This window comes from Oryx dammah, unplaced genomic scaffold, assembly GCF_014754425.2.
Source record: "Oryx dammah isolate SB20612 unplaced genomic scaffold, SCBI_Odam_1.1 HiC_scaffold_4, whole genome shotgun sequence".
Classification (NCBI taxonomy): Eukaryota; Metazoa; Chordata; class Mammalia; order Artiodactyla; family Bovidae; genus Oryx; species Oryx dammah.
In genome coordinates, this window is record NW_024070188.1 from 13,103,909 (window position 1) to 13,125,826 (window position 21,918).

The 21,918-nt window shown below is 40.0% G+C and overlaps 1 long non-coding RNA gene and 1 other non-coding gene across 2 annotated transcripts; one reads left to right on the forward strand and one right to left on the reverse strand.

Moving 5' to 3' along the window:
- Positions 1–526: 526 nt before the first annotated feature.
- LOC120862856 lies at positions 527–2,264 on the reverse strand. Its single transcript, XR_005720863.1, has 2 exons — positions 2,086–2,264; positions 527–1,979 (listed from the first exon to the last, which is right to left on the reverse strand). It is a non-coding gene; the product is annotated as an uncharacterized LOC120862856 (long non-coding RNA).
- A 115-nt stretch (positions 2,265–2,379) lies between these two features.
- Positions 2,380–2,451, forward strand: TRNAE-CUC. Its single transcript has one exon. It is a non-coding gene; the product is annotated as a tRNA-Glu (tRNA).
- The last annotated feature ends 19,467 nt before the right edge of the window (positions 2,452–21,918 follow it).

The following is a 21,918-nucleotide window of genomic DNA, read 5'->3' on the forward strand; positions in this document are numbered from 1 at the left end:
TTCAATTTCCCCAAGTGAGATAAGTATACTGCTTGTTCTTAGGTATAGTATTTCAAAGTAAAGTATCATGGTGTCTGCAACTACCCTCAACTGGTTCAGAAAAAAGATCAAAAGAAAGTAAACATGGCAAAATATTGCTGCTGCTGCTGCGTCACTTCAGTCGTGTCCGACTCTGTGCGACCCCATAGACAGCGGCCCACTAGGCTCCCCCGTCCCTGGGATTCTCCAGGCAAGAACACTGGAGTGGGTTGCCATTTCCTTCTCCAATGCATGAAAGGGAAAAGGGAAAGTGAAGTCACTCAGTCATGCCCGACTCTTAGCGACCCCATGGACTGCAGCCCACCAGGCTCCTCCGTCCATGGGACTTTCCAGGCGAGAGTACCGGAGTGGGTTGCCATTGCCTTCTTGGGCAAAATATTGACCACTGTTGACTCTAGATTAGTACTATAAATTAGAATATAATGCAAGCTATAGGTATAATTTTAAATATTCCATCAGCTACATTAAAAAAGAAAAATAAAGAGAAATTAATATTAATAATTTGTTTTAATAATATTTTAATTCATATACTCAATTAGCATTTAAAATGTACTCAACTATTAATGAGTGCTTACATTTTTTTCCATACAAAGGCTTAAAAACTCCAGCATTCATTCAACTATAGAACACCTCAACTCTTACTAGTCACATTTCAGTGCACAAGTCCCACAGTGGATGCTGGTACCGCTAAATTAGCACAAGATGGATGAAGGGTGTATGTGTGTTCGTTGTTCTATACTTGCAGTTTTCTGTAGGTTTGGAATGTTTCAAGATAAAAAGTTTGAGGAAAAAGAAATAGATATTTCTAGGAAATAGAAAATAAAAACAATTTAAAATAGCACAGACGATTTCCAGGAGGATACAGAAGAAACTTAACAATGGTCAGCTCTGGACAGAAAACGTGAAGAGTGATTACAAGATGAAAGAGGGATGATGTTTCTTGTTGTACTCTTTCTAATGCTTTGTACAAGATTGTGACCAAACCTATTACAACTTAAAATTATTCTAAAAGTAACATCTGCTTTATCTTTTCATCCAAAACCAGATACTTATCATGTAAGCTCTGAAAATACCCAATTGAGACCAAGAGCTCCACCTACAGCGCCCGATTTCCGAAAAATTCCTTGATACAGGAAAGGAGTGTGGGTCCCATCTAAAATATAGCAATTACGTTTAGAAATTTCTTCTGGTGATGTTTCCATCTTTATTTATTAAGTCATTTTAATCTTCCTGTTTAAGAATTAGTAAATAATTTTTGACAAATTTTATCAAGAATGTAAACTCCATTTCTGAATTGCTGAAAACAAGAACAAATCCTAAAGTCTACTGTGATGGACGAAGGCTGTAATTCACAGCGGCGCCGGATGTTGCGAGCAAGTTCATTACAAATTTATATCTGTTTTACTTAAGCCTGCTTCCATCTTGCAGCGGAGCGGGGTCTCTAGGGTTACATCAGTCCAACTGAAAGGTTGGCACTTTCAAAGCTGAGTTACATGCTATTGCCTTCTGCTCCTATTTCATGAGGGATTCTGAACTGAGGCTGGGCCGGAAGGTTTCTTGATTCCTTTGGTAATTGCATCATTCCCTGGCCTTTTCTCGACATAATAAGTGAAGCAACTGCCCAGATAATCGCAGTTTGAAAAATAGGAGGCAATGGAAGCACAGTGCAAAATGGTTTACTTGGACCCAAGTGCACAGGCCCGGGTTTTTCACTAAGCAAGACATCCGCAGCCGTCCTAGCTTCGTTAATCTGATTCCCCAATAAATAAAACAGTCGCGTCCTAAAAGGCCACGAAGCCCTTCATTGTCCACGTTTACCCCGCATGTGCTCTATGCCAAGGTCGTGTGCAGGGTCGCACCGAGCTCTATACCGGGAAACGCTCTCCGCCCGCCGCAATCAAACGTTCGATTTCGTATAAAGTGAAGTGGGATTTTAACAACTGCGTGAGAAGGAAAGACAGAAAGACATATACCGAAAGAGATTAGATTTAGAAGGAGCAGCTAAATGAGAAAATAATAAAGCAAATACAAGGTTCTGGACAGTACTTTTAACATTTTCCAGGTATAGATATTTACACGTCACGTAATTCGGATACAATCCCAGGACGTCTTTTGCAGCGTGGCAGTCAGAAGAGGATTCTATTTGGAGTCCCCAGCCTTGGGAGCCGTCGCGGAGCTAGCCTGAGAGCGCTGAGAATTTGCCGGAGGTTGAGAGTCTGAAATCCGAAACCGGAAAGAAGTAGGCAGGTTTTAAAGTCAACAATGTTTCCCGCCATTGGTCCGGTTTACGTAGAGACTTTTAAAGAACCAAATACTCCCGGAGAGAAAACTAACTCAAGTTCCCTGGTGGTCTAGTGGTTAGGATTCGGCGCTCTCACCGCCGCGGCCCGGGTTCGATTCCCGGTCAGGGAAACACGTATTTTTCCCTTGCAGTTACTGATTTTTTTTCCCCCCATTATTGCTGTTTCGACTTACTGATTTCTCTCCTACTATAGCTGTTACCGATTTTTTTTTTTTCATTATAAAAATTCAATCCGTTTCTTTTTTAATATTATTAAACCTAAGACTAAAATACACCATACCTTTTAACAGATAATTGCAATCAAACAACAAAGTGATCTCTGATTCTAAAATACTCTAAACACAACTTAAGCCACTTATAAAATTGCATTTTCCAGCTTTGGAAGACAATTTGGATGTGTATACAAACATTAATTTATTGAGCCTTGTTCATTTGGAGTTTCCTTTGACTAAGAGGAGGAGGAAAATAATTTTAGGAGGGATTCTATCTATTATACATCATACTAAGAGTCACGTTTCATATATTTGGATTATGTGTTTTGTAGATTGCATATAGTTGAACTGTTCTTATCCTGTTCTCCTTTATGAATCTAAGATCTTTTTTGAGGTATGTTGTTGGTTAATTACCAAATAATTGTTTTATATTTTCTCTTACCATTCTTCTGCTGCTGCTAAGTCGCTTCTGTGCGACCCCGTGGACTGCAGCGTACCAGGCTCCTCCGTCCATGGGATTTTCCAATCAAGAGTACTGGAGTGGGTTATATTTTAACTTTTCTCAAAGACATTCACACAAATATGACAAATTTCTTGCATCCAGTGTGTCAGTTCCCTATAGATTTATCATATAGGCAAAGAAAGACTCTTGGGGTTCCTCGAAAGAAAATATGGAAATGTTGGCATCAAAAAGAAGATAAAAATGGTGCTATTAATATATAGACATTACATTTTTTAATCTAGAAATTTCAAAATCATTCTAACCTTTGCTATTTTTTAAGCTACTGTGTTTTTTTAACCATTTCATGTTAAGCCTGAAATTTCACAGTAGCATAGAAATAGAGCTTGATTACAGCTCCTATGGCTTCACCTCCAGTTCAGTTCAGTTCAGTTGCTCAGTCATGTCGGACTCTGCGACCCCCTGAATCGCAGCACGACAGGCCTCCCTGTCCATCACCAACTCCCAGAGTTCACTCAGACTCACATCCATCGAGTCAGTGATGCCATCCAGCCATCTCATCCTCGGTCGTCCCCTTCTCCTCCTGCCCCCAATCCCTCCCAGCATCAGAGTCTTTACCAATGAGTCAACTCTTCGCATGAGGTGGCCAAAGTACTGGAGCTTCATGGCTTTGTCTTACTTACCTTTAATCTGTGCTGAAACTGGTTTGGAAGAGGAAAATGTGTGGCCCAGGGGTTGGAAAAAGCAGAAGGGTTTAAGAAGTGTTTCATGAAGGATTTAAGACACAAATATATTTGTTATTATTGTTGCCACTAACAACAACAACAAAAAGGCACCATTTCTCAACAGTTTGCTATGTGGTGTGGCTCAGTGGTAAAGAACTCAGCTTCCAATGCAGAAGACACAGATTCCATCCCTGGGTAGGGAAGATTGCCTGGACAAGGAAATGGCAACCCACTCCAGTATTCTTGCCTGGGAAATCTCATGGATAGAGGAGCCTGGCGGGCTATAGTCCATAGGACTTAGTAACTCAACAACAACAAAGGTACTTCAAATAATTGAAGTACGTGATGAGGAAAGGGAGAAGGAAGTGGATATGAGAAGGAAAATAGAACTGAAAACTGGTTAACCAAATAACCTAGAGGATCTGGAAAGCCTGAGAAAGGGAGCATTTAACCTTAGGAGGTCCAAAGCCTGGCATCTACACCAAGGGTGGCTGCACCAGGCTGGCCATAGCAGGGCACCTGTGCCAGGGAACAGTACAGGTCCAGGTCAGGCAGGGTGGTGTAGCCACGTTATGGAGGACCTGAAGACAAGCTACAGAGTCACTAAGGGAAGGCAACAAGCCTAGGCATTTGATGGGACAGGAAAGCTTAAGAATAGTAGGGAAGAAGCAGTAATGGCTCTGGAAGCTGTGTTCTGTGTGGTTAATAAAGTTGGAGAGGCCTGAAATGTGATTAGGAGGTTGAGGTGGGGAAACAGACTCAGGAGAGAAGTCGGTCCAGTTTGATCCCAATAGAGGCAGCACAGCTAAACAGTGGTTGGAAAAACAGGATGGCACTTAGGAAGGTAAGGGATTTTGGAGCTATTAGCTTAGAAGTTTGAGAAGATGTGGGCTCTCTTTCAAAAAGAGAATCTATAAAAAGTACAGAAGGCCAAGGAAAGAACCAAGTGAAAATATATTATAGGAGAATGGGAAGAAGTAGAATAACTATGAAGGAACAGCAAAGGAGCAGTAAGAGAGTTTATAAGCAGATCAGAAAAATTTAAGAAGGAAGTAGCAATGAAGAGAAGAGGATATTGCAGAAAGGTTGGAAACGTCAAGGAGAATTATCAAGGAAATTAAGCAAAGATGGGTGGTGAGACATGGCTTCTGGGTGCTGCATAGACCACTGGAAGCCAGACCGCAGGAAGTAAGTCTATCTAGGAGGCCATAGCTTTAAATGGGACTTTCCAGGAGACACTAGTGGTAAAGAACCTTCCTGGCAATGCAGGAAACTACGAGACACAAGCTGGATCCCTGGGTTGGGAAGATCCTCTGGAGAAGGACGGGGCAATCCGCTCTATTATTCTTGCCTGGAAAATCCCATGGACAGAGGAACCTGGTGGGCTACAGCCCATAGGGTCGCAAAAAGTCGGACACAACAGAAGCGACTGGCACACACACGCACCACATGCTGAAGGTCTGAACTAGTGTTAGAAAGAGACAGCAAACCTGTCAATAACTAGATGTCACAGAAGAGCAAATACCGAGAAGACAGAGAGGTCTTAGGAAAGCACAGAAAGCACTCCTGTTCAGGAGCCAGAGACTGAATTAATCCTGTCTGTCAACAGCAGCTGAGTTATCTTCATTATTCCGTGGTGGCTCAGATGGTAAAGCATCCCTGCAGTGCAGGAGACCCAGGTTCAATCCCTGGGTCGGGAAGATCCCCTGGAGAAGGAAATGGCAACCCACTCCAGTATTCTTGTCTGGAAAATTCCATGGACAGAGGAGCCTGGTGGGCTACACAGCCCATGGGGTTGCAAAGAGTCGGACACGACTGAGCGACTTATAAACTCGCTTACTGCTCCTTTGCTGTTTCCTTCATAGTTATTCTACTTCTTCCCATTCTCCTATAATATATTTTCACTCACTGACTCTACCTTGGGAGAGTGACTCGGCTTCTCTGAGCCTCTGGATCTTTACCTGCACAATGGAGTTGCTATTAGCTCCCATGCATGCTTCAGTGAGTTACTGTCATCCATTCATTCACTGGTTTAGCAAGCACTTATGGACTTTTCACTCCGTGTCAGTCACTGTTCTAGGCACAGGTAAGAAAGGGCAATAAGGCTCTAACACAGTTCAGTAGGAATCAAAGGAGAAAGTGACTAAGGTTTTGATAATGGCCTATTAACTTGGAAAGGGTGCTGATTTGGATCAAGGCACAGCAAGAAGTCAAGTTGCCTTTACGTTTGGACTAAAGAGAGGTCTTCAAGTGAAGCTGTCCTGAACGTAGGTTGACATTTTTTTGAGTAATGATAGATTCAGAAGAGACTCAGCTTTGAAGTGAGAATGAAACCCTCATGAATGGAAATGCACACCAAGAGATTGAATGCAGCAAAAAAGAAGAGCTGAGGTTTGCAGAACTAGCTAGGGGAGAATAAAGGAGATCTGAAGGAGCAGAGTCAGGATAAGTTAGGGTGAAGGAAGTCAAAGAAAGACCCTGGAGATTGTAGGGTAGTCATTGATAGCATCAGCACATTTCTCTTCCTTGGTTTATTTTTTAATAGAATTTTATTTTCTTTGATTATGGTTAGAATCATTTTAATTGCATTTTATCTATTTTATTATTATTTGTGTCAGTTTTTCTAAATGATATTGTGATTTAGACACAAAAATATCACATATTTACAATAGCCAAGATATGGAAGCAGCCTAGATGTTCACTGACAGATGAATGGATAAAGAAGATGTAGTACTTATAAACAATGGAATATTACTCAGCCATAAAAAGGAAAAAAAACTTGAGTCAGTTGTAGTGAGGTGGATGAACCTGAAGCCTCGTATACAGAGTAAAGTAAGTCAGAAAGAGCAGAACAAGTGTCGGATATTAACACACATATATGGATCTTGAAAAATGATACTGATGTACCTAGTAGAGAAAAGACATGTGGACACAGGAGGGGAAGGTGAGGGTGGCGAAAACTGAGAAAGTAGCATTGACATATATATACTGCTGCTGCTGCTGCTGCTGCTGCGTCGCTTCAGTCGTGTCCGACTCTGTGCGACCCCATAGATGGCAGCCCACCAGGCTCCCCCATCCCTGGGATTCTCCAGGCAAGAACACTGGAGTGGGTTGCCATTTCCTTCTCCAATGCATGGAAGTGAAAAGTAAAAGTGAAGCTGCTCAGTTGTGTCCGACTCCTAGCGACCCCATGGACTGCAGCCCACCAGGCTCCTCCGTCCATGGGACTTTCCAGGCAAGAGTACTGGAGTGGGGTGCCATTGCTACCAGGTGTAAAATAATGGAAAGTTGCTGTATTAATACAAGGAGCTTGCTTGGTGCTCTGTGATGAACTTGAGGGGTGGGATGTAGGGAGGGAAGGGAGGCTCAAGAGGAATGAACTTGAGGGGTGAGATGTAGGGAAGGAAGGGAGGCTCAAGAGGAAGGGGATATATATATATAATTATGACTGATTCACATTGTCATATGCCAGAAATCAACACAACATTGTGAAGCAATTTTCCACCAATTAAAAAATAAAAAACATACCACCTACACATCGCACAATGTTGCTGCTTTGTAGAGACAGTTTACTTCATTTCTTGCTTTTTGAAGAGTGGGGAAAAGCTGAAGGACTGTCTGCAGAAATACTCCACATATGAAGAGGTTTCTTAAGGGCAAAGGAATAGAAATTAGCTAATATAGCAAGGGTTATTTGCTGTATACCAAAAGATGTATTTCTGTCAAATTGCTTTATTTAAATAATCATCATTCACCCAAAGATGGACTTTGGCTTGGGCTGACAAATTCTAAAATTATAAGGATGTCTGAAAGTAACCAAGGGTGCGGGGGCGGTGGGGAGGAGGGACTTTCAACAGCATCTAGTACAGTGCCTGACATATGGTTGGTGGTAAATGAATGAATGAACTAATCAGTTGAGCCAAGAAGTAGGTTGCTAGGTCTTTACTTAAAACCTAACCCCTTATAATACGGCTTTTTATGAATCACACCTTTATATTTCCACTGAGAGCAGAAAGTAGAAAAAGAATTCAACTGAATCATCCTGAGTAATGGCTATCGCTACAGTGTTATTTCAGATGATTTCTAAATTATTTCTATGAATTTCTGTGACATTTAACACAATGGTGCGTTTAATAATTTGCTACTATTTTGTGTAAGTTATGCTTTTGAACGCTGAACTAAGCACTTTATCTACAATATTAGAATCAATTCTTATAATAATCCTTGGTTTGTACTTTAGGAAATTTAGAAAGTTTGTAACTTAAAGTCCACAATTATGTCAGGGAACCAGGATTCCAACCTGGATTTGCCCAGCCTAAGTCATGTATTCTTTAAGATTCTCTAGTGACAACCGATTTTCTGGTCATACTATGGAGTGTTCTTTAGAGCAGTCTTTACAAATAGGGTGGTTCATGGGGGGTGTTCCATAGAAAGAAAAAGAAAGTATTTGATATTTAAGGTTTTCTTTCAAATGTATAATTGAACTCTACATATTACAACTTTAGTTAGAGTCAACCCTAGCAGCTGCTTACTGGAAGTTACCAAATTCCTAAAAACTTGGGGAAATCTTATCAAGAAATAAGTTTAATAGAAAACACAGCATACTTGCAGTTTTTGAATAAACATGTTGATTTGTGAAAGTGCTTTTTTCTTACAGTTTAATTTTTATTTAATTAAAACTAATCTTTGCCACATCGCCATGTAGGTCACTATTATTGACTTAAATAAAAATGGTTCTTTTTTTTTTTTCATTTTCCTCCTTTAATGAGTAGCCTATAGAAAAAAAATGTTTTTACATTAGTTACATAAAATGAAAGCAATTTGTTTCAACTATGGACACACTTGATCAATTATTTTTTCTGCTCATTACATTCCCTCAATTTTTATAATATATAACAATAATATATAGTACTTCCAATAATTTGCTATTGTTCTAAGTCATGACTTTTAAATTCCTTGAAGTCAGAGTTCATAAAACATACTTCTTCTGTCTTCTAAAGTGATAATCACAGAATTGTGCTTCAAATTATTGTTTTCTTGGTCCTGATAATTAGTTAGGTCCCTGAAGGCAATGAAGTGATAGAAAGTCAGGAGCTTCATGAGGACAGGCTCTATGTCATCAGTTCAGTTCAGTTGCTCAGTCGTGTCCGACTTTTTGCGACCCCATGAACTGCAACACACAAGGCTTCCCTGTCCATCAACAACTCCCAGAGCCTACTCAAACTCACATCCATGGAGTCGGTAATGCCATCCAACCATCTCATCCTCTGTCATCCCCTTTTCCTCCTGCCTTCCACCTTAACCAGCATCAGGCTTTTGCAATGAATCGGCTCTTCCCATCTGGTGGCCAAAGTACTTGAGTTTCAGCTTCAGCATCAGTCCTTCCAATGAATATTCAGGACTGATTGATTTCCTTTAAAACTGACTGATTGGATCTCCTTGTTGTCCAAGGGACTCTCAAGAGTCTTCAGTAACACCACAGTTCAAAAGCATCAGCTTTTTGAACTTTTTGAACTTTGGTACTCAGCTTTCTTTATAGTCCAACTCTCATATCCATACATGACTACTGGAAAAACGATAGCTTTGACTTAGATGGACCTTTGTTGAGAAAGTAATGTCTCTGCTTTTTAATATGCTGTCTAGGTTGGTCATAGCTTTTCTTCTAAGGAGCAAGCGTCTTTTACTTTTAAGGCTTCACTCACCATCTGCAGTGATTTTGGAGCCCCTCAAAATAAAGTCTGTCACTGTTTCCATTGTTTCCCCATCTATTTGCCATGAAGTGATGGGACCAGACGCCATGATCTTAGTTTTCTGAATGTTGAGCTTTAAGCCAGCTTTTTCACTCTCTTCTTTCACTTTCATCAAGAGGCTCTTCAGTTCTTCTTCGCCTTCTGCCATAAGGGTGGTGTCATCTGCATATATGAGGTTACTATGATATTTCTCCCCACAATCTTGATTCCAGCTTGTGCTTCCTCCAGCCCAGCATTTCTCATGATGTACTCTGCATATAAGTTAAATTAGCAGGGTGACAATATATAGCCTTGACGTACTCCTTTCCCTATTTGGAACCAGTCTGTTGTTCCATGTCCTGTTCTGACTGTTGCTTCTTGACCTGTATATAGATTTCTCAGGAGGCAGGTCAGGTGGTCTGGTATTCCCATCTCTTGAAGAATTTTCCACAGTTTATGGTGATCCACACAGTGAAAGACTTTGGCGTAGTCAATAAAGCAAAAGTAGATGTTTTTCTGGAACTCTCTTCCTTTTTCAATGATCCAGCGGATGTTGGCAATTTGATCTCTGGTTCCTCTGCCTTTTCTAAATCCAGCTTGAACATCTGGAAGTTCACAATTCACGTATTGCTGAAGCCTGGCTTGGAGAATTTTGAGCAATACTTTACTAGCTTGTGAGATAAGTGCAATTGAGGGGTAGTTTGAACATTCTTTGGCATTGCCTTTCTTTGCGACTGGAATGAAAACTGATCTTTTCCAGTCCTGTGGCCACTGCTGAATTTTCCAAATTTGCTGGCATATTGAGTGCAACACTTTCACAGCATCATCTTTTAGGATTTGAAATAGCTCAACTGTCCATCACCTCCATTAGCTAGGTTCGTAGTGATGCTTCCAAAGCCCACTTGACTTTGCATTCCAGGATGTCTGGCTCTAGGTGAGTGATCACACCATCATGGTTATCCGGGTCATGAAGATCTTTTTTGTATAGTTCTTCTGGGTATTCTTGCCACCTCTTCTTAATATCTTCTGCTTCTGTTATGTCCATACCATTTCTGTCCTTTATTGTGCTCATCTTTGCATGAAATGTTCCCTTGGTATCTCTAATTTTCTTGAAGAGATCTCTAGTCTTTCCCATTCTATTGTTTTCCTCTATTTCTTTGCACTGACCACTGAGGAAAGCTTTCTCTCTCCTTGCTATTCTTTGGAACTTTGCATCCAAATGGGTATATCTTTCCTCTTCTCCTTTGCCTTTAGCTTCTCTTCTTTTCTCAGGTATTTGTAAGGCCTCCTCAGACAGCCATTTTGCCTTTTTGTATTTCTTTTTCTTGGGGATGGTCTTGATCACTGCCTCCTGTACAATGTCACGAACCTTCATCTATAGTTCTTCAGGCACTCTGTCTATCAGATCTAATCCCTTGAATCTATTTGTCATTTCCACTGTATAATAGTTAAGGGATTTGATTTAGGTCATATCTGGTCTAATGGTTTTCTGTATTTTATTCAACTTAAGTCTGAATTTGGCAATAAGGATTTCATGATCTGAGCCACAGTCAGCTCCTGGTATTGTTTTTGCTGACTGTATAGAGCTTCTCCATCTTTGGCTGCGAAGAATATAATCAATCTGATTTCGGTATTGACCATCTGGTATATGTGTAGAGTCTATGTGTAGAGTCTTCTCCTGTGTTGTTGGAAGAGGGTGTTTCCCATGATCAGTGCATTCTCTTAGCAAAACTCTATTAGCCTTTGCCCTGCTTCATTTTGTACTCCAAGGCCAAATTTGCCTGTTATTCGAGGTATCTCTTGACTTCCTACTTTTGCATTCCAGTTCCCTACAACAAAGAGGACATCTTTTTTGGGTATTAGTTCTAGAAAGTTTTGTAGATCTTCATAGAACTGTTCAGCTTCAGCTTCTTCAGCATTACTGGTTGGGGCATAGACTTGGATTATCATAGTCATCTTTGTATCCTCTAAACAATGGCAGTACTTGGCACATAGTAGCAATTAAAATGATTCTTGAGTGGATAAATTAAAGAAAAATCAGAGGCAAAAAATCAGAACTGGCACTTTTCAGAAGAAACATGGGTCATCAATAAACCTTTGAAAAGAGGATGGCCTTCTTGTGTCATCATCAAGAAATGCAAATTAAAACAAAAGAGATTCAGTTGATACCCATAAAGTATAAAAACTGGAGAAAAACCTAACAATATTAAGTGCTTTTAAAGATGTTGAACTGAAATGTGTATACACTAGTGGTAGGAGTATAAATTGGTGCAATAAAATAAGTGAAAAATAATTTATTATCTAGTAAAGTTGGAGGTTCTCATACCTAGCAATTCAAACCCCTGGGAGAAATCTTCAAGTGAGCACCAGAGGATACATACTAGAATGTTCACAGTAGCACCATCATAATAGACCCAAACTGGAAGCAAGTTAGATATCCATCAAGAGTAGAAGAACTAGTTACGCAGCAGCATGGATGAGAGAGGAGTTTGGGGGAGAATGGATACGTGTCTACGTATGGCTGAATTCCTTTGGCATACATACCTGAAACTATCACAACACTGTTAATCGCCTATGCTCCAACAGAAACTGTAACAATATTGTTAATCGCTATACTCCAGTAGAAAATAAAAAGGTAAGAAAAGAGTACAACATCTAGATATATTGTGGCATAGTCATTCAATGAAATACTACAGAGTAGTGAAAACAAATGAATCACAGCCTCTCTTATCAACATGATAAATTGCAGAAAAATACTGTATAATTCCAAAACCAAATCCAATACAGGATGGGATCATTTCATATGAAGTTTTAAATGCTAAATGAAAACTATTGCTTAACGATATGTATATACATGTGTGCTTATTTATCTAGTTGAGTCCGACTCTTCCTGACTCCATGGACTGTAGCCCGGCAGGCTCCTCTCTCCATGGGATTTCCCAGGCAAAAATACTAGAGTGGGTGCCATTTCCTTTTCCGGGAGATCTTCCCCACCCAGGGTTCAAACGCAGGTCTCCTGCCTTGCAGCAGACTCTTTACCATCTGGGCCACCAGGGAAGCCCCATTGATAGGTACATGGATGGTAAACGATACATAAAAACAAGGTAGTGGGTATGCCTGGTTAATGGCGAAAACAGAGAGAGGATTCAGTGAGAGGCACACAGGTGTCTTTCTAGGTACTGGCAGTGCTGATCTGGGTGGTGAGTACACAAGTATTAATTCTCATTTTATTATTTATAACATACATATGTTATACTTTATTCTATCAGCTCAATATTTAATTAAAATAAAAAGGAATGAATGATACTATTAGAATAAAGTCTTTAGGATAATGATATGCAAGCAACATTTATTTGACCAAAAATTCCACTCCTCTCTGCTGCTGTAGTTTTAATGGGTTTTTTTCTGGTCAAGTATTAATAGAAAAGTTCTGGGAAGATTGAAAATTAAAAATGTGGAAATAAACCACAAGGTGGTGCCCTAGCCTCATGTGTTTCATTCAGACACATTTAATCCAAGTAACAGTCCAGTCAAGGCTATGGTTTTTCTAGTGGTCATGTATGGATGTTAGTGTTGGACTGTGAAGAAAGCTGAGCGCTGAAGAATTGATGCTTTTGAACTGTAGTGTTGGAGAAGCTCTTGAGAGTCCCTTGGACTGCAAGGAGATCCAACCAGTCCATCCTAAAGTACATCAGTCCTGAGTGTTCATTGGAAGGACTGATGTTGAAGCTGAAACTCCAATACTTTGGCAACCTCATGCAAAGAGTTGACTCACTGGAAAAGACCCTGATGCTGGGAGGGATTGGGGGCAGGAGGAGAAGGGGACGACAGAGGATGAGATGGCTGGATGGCATCACTGACTTGATGGACATGAGTTTGAGTGAACTCTGGGAGTTGGTGATGGACAGGGAGGCCTGGCGTGCTGTGGTTCATGGGGTCACAAAGAGTCAGACACAACTGAGCAACTGAACTGAACTGAACCCATATTTGGCTCAGGTGGTAAAGAATCTGCCTGCTTTGTGGGAGGAGCCTGGCAGCTATAGTGCATGAGGTCGCAAAAGAGTCGGACACAAAAGAAGGACACAATTGAGCAGCGAGCACAAACACACACACCTCATAGTTACTTTGAGAATGTTCAGTTCAGCTGTTAAGACTCCATGCTCCCAATGCGGGGAGCACAGGTTTGATCCCTGGTTGGGTAACTAAGATCTCACATGCTGCATGCCCTAAAAGTAAATAAATAAATAACATCCTTCTCTATAGAAAAACTAATCACGCGTAGGTGAACAGAGTCATGCCACCATCTAGCAGTCACTCTATCATGTCTCTTTGTGATCCCATGGACTGCAGCATGCCAGGCATCCCTCTCTGTCACCAACTGCCAGAGTTTACTCAAACTCATGTCCATTGAGTCAGTGATGCCATCCAACCATCTCATCCTCTGTCATCCCCTTCTCCTTCCATGTTCAATCTTTCCCAGCAGCAGGGTCTTTTCCAATGAGTCAGTTATTCGCATTAGGTGGCCAAAGTATTGGAGTTTCAGCTTCACAATCAGTCCTTCCAATGAACACTCAGGACTGATCTCCTTTAGGATGGACTGGTAGGATCTCCTTGCAGTCCAAGGGACTCTCAAGAGTCTTCTCCAACACTACAGTTCAAAAGCATCAATTCTTCTGCACTCAGCTTTCTTTATAGTCCAACTCTCACATCCATACATGACTACTGGAAAAACCATACCCTTGACTAAACAGACCTTTGTTAGCAAGGTAGTGTCTCTGCTTTTTAATATGCTATCTAGGTTGGTCATACTTTCCTTCCAAGGAGTAAGTGTCTTTTAATTTCAAGGCTGCAGTCACCATCTGCAGTGATTTTGGAGCCCAAGAAGATAAAGTCAGCCACTGTTTCCACTGTTTCCCCATCTATTTGCCACGAAGTGATGGGACCAGATGCCATGATCTTTGTTTTCTGAATGTTGAGCTTTAAGCCAACTTTTCCACTCTCCCTTTCACTTTCATCAAGAGGCTCTTTAGTTCTTCGCTTTCTGCCTTAAGGGTGATGTTATCTGCATATCTGAGGTTATTGATATTTCTCCCAGCAATCTTGATTTCAGCTTGCGCTTCATCCAGCCCAGCGTTTCTCATGATGTACTCTGCATAGAAGTTAAATAAGCAGGGTGACAATATACAGCCTTGATGTACTCCTTTCCCTATTTGGAACCAGTTGAGAATGTTGGACCTGGTCTAAATCTAGAGTTTATTATATTCATAAGGAACAATAGAAAGTTCTTTTTCTTTTAGCATCTTCCATCTTGCTTCATCAAATATGCGTGATTTTACCTGCATATATATTGCACTATCTGATTAAAGTTTGGGGAAAACAATTCAGATAAACTCCAAGCAACAAGAATGCAGGTTTAGCGTATGACATTTATTCACTCAGTCACGCATTTGTGTATTCAGTCATTCATCCAATGTGACACATATTTTTTGAGCTTCTCTTCTGCACCAGACACAGGGCAAACAGGCCCTGGAAACTTAATGGTGAACAAAACATGTTTGTGCTCAGTTGTTTAGTCGTGTCTGACTCTTTTCAACCCCATGAATGTAGTCCACCAGGCTCCTCTCTCCATGGGATTTTCCAGGCAAGAATAGTGGAGTGGGTTACCATTCCCTTCTCCAGGGGATCTTCCTGATCCAGGGATCGAATCAGCACCTCTTGTATCTTCTGCGTTGGCAGGCAGATTCCTTACCACTGTGCAACCTGGGAAAATAGTCACTACTGTCTCCTTCCCAGTAGTGGTGGAGATAGAATAATCATACAGTAACAAATTTAAATCACAACTCATACATTCAGTGAAGGAAAAGTATGTGGTTCAAGCCATTCCACAATATGGTTTTGAACCAACTGGAGATGTTAGAGGAGTGATCCATCGCTCAAGGTTTGAAAAGTAAGATAAGTTGCCTAGGTAAGAAGGAGAGAAAAGAACATTCAGAGTAGAAGGAATATGTACAAGACCTTGTAGCAGGGGAGAGCAATGAGAAAAGGGCTGGGAAAAAGGCAGATGGCTGGGTGGTGAGTCGGAAGTAGCAGAGACGAGTGTGTGTGTGTTTCCTAAATCGCACCAGCCACATCCGACTCTTCGACCCTATTGTCCACGACTCGCCAGGCTCCTCTGTCCGTGAGATTCTCCAGGCAAGAATACTGGAGTGGGCTGCCATGCCCTGCTCCAGAGAGAGGTAAGGAGAGGTTTAAAAAGTGGGCTGGCATCGGATCTTACACGGCCTCCTGGCCTGAGGTTAAGGACTTTGTCTTCATTCTAAGAGCAACAGGGAGGCACAGAAAAGAGGGTCCGAGCAGCTCAAAGCCCCTGCCCAGTTACTAGTGAGATAGCTTCATCAGTGTGTATGACAGATTCTGCCTTAAGTGCTAGATGGTGGCATGACTCTGCTCACCTATGCATGATTAGTTTTTCTGTAGTAAAGGACGTTATTTATTTACTTTTAGGCCATGCAGCATGTGAGATCTTAGTTACCCAACCAGGGATCGAACCTGTGCCCACCACATTGGGAGCATGGAGTCTTAACCACTGAACTGCCAGGGAAGTCCCCTTATTAAAAAACAGTAATACAATTTCAATCTCAGCTGTGTTAGATTTCAGATTTTTCTTTAAGAAACATGACTCTATCATATTTGTTTTGAATCAAACTAGAAACCATTGCTTTGGAAGACAGGAAATGTAAGGTGTACTTCTTAACAAATAAATAGGCTGGTTTTGCATATCCAAAACAGAATAAAAACCTTTGGCACCTAAAATATAAAAGGTATGAAAGAAAAGGTTTAGTTTATGATCATGTGTTAGAAATCAGGAAACCTGGGTTACATGACTGTGGGAAAAATTCTCTAACTTGGCTGAGTGTCTGTATTTTTCACCCGGTAAATGAAGCACTGGTCTAAATTATGTTCTTCTAAGTCTGAAATTCTATCCATCTGTAAATACATTCAAAAAGAAATATGTACACGCCACTAATTTAATGTAAAGAGAATAGGTCTTGCTGGCCTACCTGGGCACATATTTGAATAAAGTTGTGTGAATGGGACCAACTGAGACTTATTCTGCATCTTAAGACACTTTCAACAAACTAAATTTGAATGAGCAACACTACTGTTTATTGATAGCATGCCATGTGCCAGGTCTTTCGAACATTATCTCATTTAATCCTCAGAAAATCCTTGTGAGATAGGTGTTTCTTTCTTGGTGGGGTGGGGTGGGGGGCATTGCACACAGCATACAGGATCTTAGTTTCCCCACCAGGGACTGAACCCGCTCCCTGGAGTGGAATTACCAAGTTTTAACCACGGGACTGTCAGGGAAGCCCCAGGTGCTGCTTTTTAAATCTTATTTTACTGATGAGAAAAAGCTGACACAGATACACTCATTTGTCCAAAGTCACACAGTCACTATATCTCAAGATCTGACTTCAGAACTTGTCCTTTTAGTCATTATACTACGTATTCTACTCACTGAAGAGGTGAGATTTTATAAATGACTTACCAATATTGAGTAGAAACTGACTAGTATTATAAATATGGATTTCAAGTTATGTATAAGTGATCTGAGTAAGTACCAACATTTTTAATAAGCTACCACATCTTAAAACTGCTTACCTGACTTAACTAGTTAAACATATGGTAAACTGGATAGTGTTGTGGAGTGGCACTGTCATTTAGCATATATGTTAATATGTCTTTCCTGTATCAATAGGGGATATGCCTACAGAATTAAACCCCTATGGTATCCATTTAAACTTCCCAGGTGGCGCTACGGTAAAGAAGCCACCTGCCAATGCAGGTAGAAGTAAGAGACCCAGGTTCAATCCCTGGGTCAGGAAGATCTCCTGGAGGAGGGCATGGCAACCCACTCCAGTAGTCTTGGCTGGAGAATCCCATGGACAGAGGAGCCTGGCGGGCTACAGTCTGTAGGATCGCACAGAGTCGGGCACAACTGAAGCAACGTAGCAGGCAGCATGCATACATTTAAAGGGAACATTAAATGAATAACTTTTATACTTCTCTGGCTTGTCATATCTTGAAAATAAACAGTACTGAATTTTGTTTATCCTTCTGTCTTAAGCTCCTGATACCCAAAGCAAGAAAGCTGGCTGCCAGACGTCGGTGTCTTGGGAACTGACTGAAGGCACTTAAACACTGAGTTATTGCTCCTGTGTTGTTTTGGCTGTGGCCCCTGCTGCTGGGCACACTTGTGGTTTGATGGTCGCATCAAAGTCGGTAGACGGTGTTGTGAGACCTGGTCAGCATGAACCAGATAATTCATGGATTTATTGCTGAGCCTTGTTCTCCTGATAGTCGTGGTCAGGTGGTACTTGGTGTTTAGGTATGCTCTCTTGGTGTAACACGTATGCCTTAAGCCTGCTTAATGCCTCAGCAATTGTGGACTCATGGACATCTTTTGGGGGGTTTTCTGTACCTTGAAAGGGGACTCAGTGTCCCCTCAGGCCTCTTTATTGCAGCAATAAAGGATGTTGTCACCAGACACAATGCTTGCCCGATGAGCTTGATAGTATCCTCATGAGATGATAGTACCCTTATCCGATGCCACCAGGCTGTATGTGGGTTTTGACGTTACCACACTCCACCATTTGCACTATGCTATGCTTATCTTTCTGCTGTCAGAAATATGTCAAAATAACAAAATAAATTTGACAGTGGCTGCCTGTGAGACAAAAGAAGTGCCTGGCTTAGTTCCTGTTTGGAAGGTGGCTGGTGACTGTGACTGAGAAATGTGTTATGACGATGGTGACATATGGTCTCTGTACCTCTGTGCTTTGCCCTCCTGACTGTGGCCACGTCTCATGGGAAGCCTATTTAAAGCAGCTGTGCTGGGACAGACTGGCTAGGATATGGGAAGACGACAGACTTTGCTGGCCCAGGAGAAAGTCTACACAAGCAGCTACATAAAGCTCTGTTCATGTTGTTTTGCTGGGGGGAAAAAAAAGTCTTTGGTTCTCTGAACTTAAAGGAAAAGGCTAAAAAAAAAGCAATGAAAGACCTAGAAAGCAGGCAGAGTTTTAGTTTTATAATGTGGTAAATAATATTCAGCTCAACAACTTATAATCAGAACAGGCGGGATTAACTCAAAATACTCAGTTGTTTTAGGAATTTGTGAGAAATATAAAATTTATCATCCCACTTACACAAGTAAAACATTATAAATAATAGCCATTCTTCTTTGCAAAATAGCTTTTCTTCCGCATGAGAAAATATGACTTTGTTTTCACTGCAATGAAAACACAAAATGACTGCAATGCAAGCTTAAGGGAAGAAACTTTAGAGTTAACTTGCCTCTTTTGGTCCCTTAAAAAAAAAAAAAAGCTTATGAGGCATTCTGTTACATGCATATTTCATTTCATATGCATAAATCTCTTCATTCCCACAGACTAATAGAATGAAAACAGAGGTCAAGGATACAGATTATTCAGTTCTCAGAAGACTGAGAATTTAGAGGCATATAAAAATGCCTCTGGATATAAGATTTTTGAAAAATTATACACATATAAACTGTTAACTGTTATAGAAAGCATGCTTAACAGCAGGTGGAAATTTTTAGGTTAGTTAAAGAGCCCTTCCTGATAACAAGACTTGTTAAAGTGAGCGGATTACTGAGTAGGTCTTCATAGGCCAAACGAAGAGTGTTGTTTTATGACATGATGGACCTGGAATGTATAAACATTCAGAATAATCCATCATTTTCCCCTAAAAAAAAAAAAAAACCCTTAACTTTTATATCTAATGGAAGACAGGAATTTTTCTCAAATTAAATTCTCTCAGCTATCTAGTAACTATTTTGCCTCACTTTTGTCAGCCACCTTGACTGAGATCATAAAATATTTTTTGATAGCTTTTACAGAGGGTAACTTCACTGATTAAGATAAGGAGTTTAAAACTTTAACTCTCAACTGCTTGATAGTTGAAAGTTAAAACTAGGGAACTGCCAAAATAATTTCCTTTTATGTTGCATTATTATAAAGTGCAGTTATTATTTTTTATCCTTTCATATACTAAACGGGAGAGATGATAGTGATTTTTATGCTAATTTACTCTTGTCTTTAGCTCAAAGTGATCTCAGGCAGGTTGAAACATTTGGTTAGTCTGAATGAGTGAGTCCAAAAGTTCTGCCAGAAGCTACTGCCTAGAGGTCAAAGGTATGCGCTTAAGAATCAGAGAGGCCTGGGCTGACTCACAGCTCAAACTGCTAGGTTTGACCTTGGAGACCAACCTCTTCTCCATTCCTAACATGTAACGATAATAAGACTATCTGCTCTATAGGACACTTAACCAGGCTTCAATGAGGTAACAGATGTCAAGCACTTGACATGGAGCTTAGCACAGAAAATGGAACAGTATTAATAGTATTACGTCTCATATTTGTTTTTAGACTAGTGACTTACAGTGTGTTGTTGATTCTGTCAGTCTTAAAAGAGGACCTGACTCCCTGACCAACCAACCCCATTCCAGTCTGTTCTTCTAAAGTTAGAAGAGGGGGAGAAGGTGCCACCTGGTACCTGAAAAGCCATTTCCCATCTGCCTCTGGCCTCTTGTACAAGACTGTCTATGGAAGCTAAGGGACTTTTCTTCTTTTAAAGATATCTCATTCAAGTTCAAAGACTTATCCTTCATTCCAAAGAACACAAGCTATAGTCACAGTTTATGATGTGGTACGTGCTGTAATGCTTTGTTGTAGTTGCTAAATTATTCACAACCTCAGTTATTGCTTAGATCTTAAAAGAATTACAAGGGGAAGTCAAACTCCTTTCTTCAGTAAAATGCAGAACTAGGAATAGTCCCATTGGGCAATAAAACATGAAAAGCTTTAAAAAATACATCTATCTTTAGATCATTAAACCATTACAAGGTCAATCCAGATTCTTTGATTTGACTAAGACTCTTGCTGATATTTTTAAAGAAAGCTAAATCCTCCACATTTTAATCTATGTACATTTCTAGCCACGGATTTTTAAAATTACATTTGAATATATTATTACAAATGCAAGATGCAATTTTTTAAAAAGTTTCACACTTTGGAAATTAGGATATGTAAAATTATGTTGTGGTGGTACTGTACTTTGAATTGATGGAGTCTTAGACTTACAGAGACACGAAATTCTAAAATCATCTTGCTTTGTGATTACTTTTACCTTGCATTAATTATTGGTAAATGGGACAAGTTAAATATATAATAAGAAAGATAATTTAAAAGGCATCTTTAAGACTGAGGATACATTTGTACATGTGGATTATAAGCCAACAGTCTAGTTAATATTTGGACTCTATGTTTAAACATTACTTTAAAAGTCCCTTAGATTTCTCCAAATATGATAGGAAATGTCGTATTTGTAATTGCAAAAGATCCCAAGGAGAGAAAGAGCCTCCCTAGCTTGTTTCTAGAAACCCCTTTCCTCATTTTCAGGGCACCTGTTTCTTTTGAGGGTCCCTGCTAGGGAGCCAGTATCTTTAGGAATACTGAAAACCCTTAGCAACTATGTAACATGTTGGCTGGCAAATATTTTAATCAACTCAATTGAAAAATAATAACCAATATCTAACTGAAACAAGAAGAGAAAAAGATGAAAGAAAGAGGGGATTTACTTTCAATATTTAATTCAAATTAAAAAAAATCCTGATCACTAAAAGTTTACAATCTACAAAAAGTTATTTGAATGCTGTCATTACAACAGGCACAGAATCAACTATTAGATCCCAAATCAAAATTATTTCTATGCCTGTTATCCACAAATCATGACTAAGAAACAAACTCCAAATACCACTAAACCCATTTTGTTGTTACCTAATCCCATCAGAGCTAACTGACATAAAATAACCACAGAGCTTACAGACAAGGAACAAAGGTGATCTGTTTTGGCTCATTTTTTTCACCCACTTACAGAAAGAAAAAATAAACTATACGCTTGATTTTTCAAAATTAAAATTATTTAAGAGGTCTCCAACTTTTTCCTTTAACTCTAAGCATAATTGATAAGCATAATAAGAACATTTTAAAAATCTCCTATGTTTGGCCCAATAGTTTCAGAAACTCTGAGATAATCTATTTTAGGCTTCACTGAAGGAGGGCTCCCTGCATAGTTTCTACAGCATCAAAAGAATCTTGAGGTAGGTACAGAGCACGTGATGTTTCAAAAATACTCTATTTGAGTTACAACACGTTGACACAAACTTATTACCCTACGATCAGTATACTATTATTTGATGTTATGCTATTTGCACTTTTCCAAGAACTGTGCTAAAAATAAAAGGTAGAGGAAACCAATCACTTCTTGCCTCCAAATGGTGTCATACTCACCTATACTTAATTGATTTTCAAACTCAAATATCTGTTATTTTCAAGGCTGTGAATTATACCAAATGACTTAGAAAA